Genomic DNA, 4,707 nt, shown 5'->3' with positions numbered 1-4,707 from the left:
TTTTTTTTTTTTTATCCTGGGTTCATTATTTTTCCCTATAAAGTTTAGAATTACTCTTTCAAGGTTTATAAAGAATGTTATGGGGTGTGCAGTGAATGTGTAGATCGCCTTTTGTAAGATGGCCATTGTTACTATGTTAACCCTACCTACTCATGAAATGGGAGATTGATTTCTGCACTAATTTTTATTATTTCCTGCCTTTTACCCCCTTTTGTTGTGCTTGCTTCTTGTTTTTCTAGAGCTTTCGGGTATAGTTTTAAATTACTGGTATGAGAACTTTCTAATTCTTCATGGATTCAGTTAGAGGTAATGAACTTTCCTCTTAGCGGGACTTTTTTTGTCTGTATCATCAGTTTGGGTATGTAGTGCCTTCAGTTCCATTGAGTTGTAGAAAGTCCTTAACTTGCTTGGAAAATTTTGTTCCAGTCCTTTATTATGAAGCGATGTTTATCTTCATTGCTGAGGTGTGTTTCTTGTATGCTACCTGCCCTTTTCCCTCTGTTGCTTTTAGTATTCTTTCTTTGCTCCTTAGATTTTGTGTTTTGATTAAAATGTGGTGGAAGGTCCAGTGTAATTAATGTTCTATAAGCTTCTTCTATGTTAATAGCTATGTCTTTTGTTCCATTGGCAATGTTTTCTTTTATGAGTTCGGTGAAAATATTTTCTGGGCTTTGGAGTTAGGACTCTTCACCTTTTTGTATTCTTAGAATTCTCAGGTTAGGTCTTTTAATTGTATCCCAGATTTTCTGGATATTTTGTGTCAGAAATTTTTCAGCTTTAGCACTTTCTTTGGCTGATGTATCAATTTCTTCTATTGATGTATCGATTTCTTCTATTAATGTATCGATTTCTTCTATTGATGTATCGATTTCTTCTATTGTATCTGATATGCCTCTGATTTCCATTTCCTGTATTCTGTTGGTGATTTCTGCATCTGTTGTTTCTGTTCTCTACCCTAGGATTTCCATCTCCAGTTTTTGTTTTCTTTACTGTTTTTATTTCCACCTTCATATCTTGCACAGTTTTATGCATTCCCTTCGCCTGTTTAATTGTATTTTCTTGTACTTATTTCCACCTTCACATCTTGCACAGTTTTATGCATTCCCTTCACCTGTTTAATTGTATTTTCTGTACATCCTTAAGGGATTTACTTATTTCCTTTTTAAAGACCTCTACCTGTTTGATTGTATTTTTCTGTATTTCTGTAAGGGATTTAATGATTTCCTGTTTACAGGCCTCTATCATCATCATCATCATCATCATCATCATCATCATCATCATCATAAGATTTGATTTAAGATAATTTTCTTGTGGTTATGTTGTGTTACTATAGCCATAGGGTTCTGTAGAAGGGTAGCTGTGCTCTGAAGGTGTCATGTTGCCCTGACTTTTGTTGACTGTGTTCTTTTGTGCAACCAGAAGGATAACTTCTGGTTGGCTTTGGCCCCTTGCTGTTCCTATTGTAGACATTGGGAGGGAGGCTACCTTTGATGACCCTGGTTTGGCAGTCCTCTGTTAGATATCTTTGGGTTGTATGGTTCCAGAACTGCAAGTGTGCATGGTTCAGGAGCCTCAGGTCTGAGGAAGGTGGGCAGAGAGGTGAAAAGAGAATGGAGGTTGTCCTGGGATAGCAGGCTCCGCTGGCTCCAGAGGACTCAGGTAGCAGGGAAGATGGGTGGGGGAAGAGATGCTTACCTGTATGGTTCAGATTCAGCAGGTCTAATGAGGGCGGAAAGAGAGGTGGCAGTGACATGGAGGTCCACCTGGGATAGCAAGCTGCTCATGCATGTTGACCTTATATTACTAGGCATGAGACCTGCCCTTCCTTGTAATTTGTGTACCAATGTGACTTTGTCAGAAAAATCTAAATCTTCTTACACAGCTGTTTATCAGTTGGAGATAATTTCTGGTTCATGGATGATAGCTCGTGTCTACATCTCCATTCGGCACTGGGACACCATCGGACTGGGATCTGCTCTGGCCCTGTCCATGCTGCCACAGTTTCTGTGAGTCTACCTTTTCATCAACTCATTATGTCTGGAAGGCACAGTTTCCCTGGTCTCATCCATGTCCTCTGGTTCTTACAATCCCTCCAACTCCTCTTCCCTAGCATCCTCTGAGCCCAGGGAAGGGAGGATGCTTGATGCTGACATTCTCTTCAGGATTCATCGCTGAACATCGCTCATTTGTGGGTCTCTGCCTTAGTTCCCATCTCTTACCAAGAAGAGGCTCCTCTGAGGTCAGGTCTCTGTGACTTTCCTCAACAGCTGTTTACACGACTCTCTAAGGATTAAAAACCACACAAGGAACTAAGAACTAGAGCAGGCAGAGGTGAGAACGCTGTGTGATAAGAAAGCAAATTTGCAGTTCACCACATTGAGAATTCATTGAAAGTACTGTTACTACCTAAGAAAAGAGGCTAAGCTGGATGAACGCATGAGGGAGGAGGTAGTCTGTAGTAATTTTATCCCTTGGCCTGGAGTTTGCCTGAGTTTTAATATTAACCACCTGAATGATTGGATCCTGGACATATAAATATCTGGTGTTGGTTTAAGTTAAGGCATTAAATATTACTGATAATCATTTGGAAACTGAGAGTTCTCTGCAAGAAATATCAATGCAAAAACCTTTTCACAGTTATGCTTACTAAGTGTTGTCATATATATACTTCGGAGTCACATGAAGCTGGGAAAAATGACGTTCCTTTTCAACAAGTTGACTGAAACAGAGAAGTCAGATCCATGCAAAGAACTTCCTTTTTCCAGAGTAAAGCAACTTTTTTTCAAGTTAATTTTTCTCTTTAATTTAATGCATATGTTCATTGATAATGTCATACATGTGTATAATGCATCTAATTATCCCAATCCTTTTTATATATGTCCTATCCATAGCAACTCTAATTTTTGGAGAAATGAACAAGTCTAGAACAATGCAATATCAATGAATACATTAATGTAGAAAGGCAATATTTTCACAGGGTCCCATGCATAGACAGAGAAGTACAGGAAAATAATGAACACTAGAAGAAGAGAATTAGCCCTTCATAGTTATAAGCCTGATTATTGTTTGCCCAGTGCAGAGTGGTTAGACCTATAGTTTTTTTAGAGAAATACATTACTATTCAATTAGCAATTCATGGGCTCACACTTGAAGGAAAACATTCATTTTGAATCTATTAATGTGTGTAATGCATTTTCTCGCTGTATTTTTCATTTTCAAACAATGGAAACATTAACAGGTACGTGTAACTCTTACCTTTCATTATAGAATCATCTCCTATAGGAAACAGACACCATTATAGATAACTACAACTGGTCACACTGCAGAATAACTGATTGGGAGGTTCTTAGCCCCGTTTGATCCATCTGCAATGGAATTCCTGCATGTAAGGCTCAGGAAACATAGAAGCAGAAGCAGAAGCAGAAGCAGAAGCAGAAGCAGAAGCAGAAGCAGAAGCAGAAGAGGAAGGGGAAGGGGAAGGGGAAGGGGAAGGGGAAAGGGAAGGGGAAGAGGAAGAGGAAAGGGAAGAAGAAGAAGGGGAAGAAGAAGAAGGGAAAGAGGAAGGGGAAGGGTAGGAGGAGGAGGAAGAGGAAGAGAAGAAAGAGGAAGAGGAGGAAGAGGAAGAGGAAGAGGAGGAAAAGGAAGAAAATACCATAAGAGCTTGAAATCTTCTGTGAGATTGTGTCTCCCAGAAATGACTGAGATTGTATTCCCATGATACCTCCACAATATGGCTGCCTAAAGAAGACCCAAAGAACAACACCAGTAGACTTGCTAATACTGTAGGAGAAATTCTGTCAGGTCACCAGCCCTAGATGAAGAACAATAGACAACTAAGAAATGTTGAGAGAGGTAGAATCACTCTTCTCTTGGTACGGCCTCTAGTTAGTTTCTCATGCAATATCACATGTTGAGCCCTAAAGTCATGAACAAACAACACTAAATGGACTCTTCTGACCATATTTACATATTTATGCATATATTAATATATATGTACATATATATGTGTATATATGTATTTGACAAAGCCCCCAGCCTATCAGTTTCAGAGTGTGTGGAGAGACAGGAATATTGCATTAGTTTGAAGGAGAAAAGTGGAGGGGTCAGTATAATCATAGTTTAGATTATAAAACTTTTTGTTATGGAGGTAGTATTTAAATTCTGTTAAATACTTTACATGTGAACTGAAATTTACAGTCAAGTGACATTAGGCACAATAATGTAAGTGGTCACACAGAATGGTAAAATTGACGAAGAAAACGATGAAAATTTTTTTCCTAATCGTACACAAATCGCTGGTAAATAGAATTGTATGTGCTTGAGATGTGTAATTTTTCTGATTTTTGTACACACCTACATCATGAATTTCCTGAAATCTCATAAAAACACAAAACAGGACATCATGTAGGTAAAAGACAATCATTATGAGAAAAGACCTCCAAAAAGACCAGTGGGCTCACTTTGTGTTGTCCATGCACCACTGGGCATGAGGCCTGCCCTTCAGGGTGCTTTGCAAAGCAGTGTGATTTTGTTGGAAAAACTAAATTTTCCTTTGCAAGTGTTTATCAGTCATAGTTAGCTTTTGGGTTATAGATTTCTTCTGCGTCCACATCTCTCAGCACTGGCGCAGGATGTTGCATAGATCTGTGCTGCGTCCACATCTCTCAGCACTGACGCAGGATGTTGCTGCGTCCACATCTCTCAGCA

Source organism: Mastomys coucha, unplaced genomic scaffold (genome assembly GCF_008632895.1).
Source record: "Mastomys coucha isolate ucsf_1 unplaced genomic scaffold, UCSF_Mcou_1 pScaffold3, whole genome shotgun sequence".
Lineage (NCBI taxonomy): Eukaryota > Metazoa > Chordata > Mammalia > Rodentia > Muridae > Mastomys > Mastomys coucha.
This window is presented reverse-complemented; position numbering follows the sequence as displayed.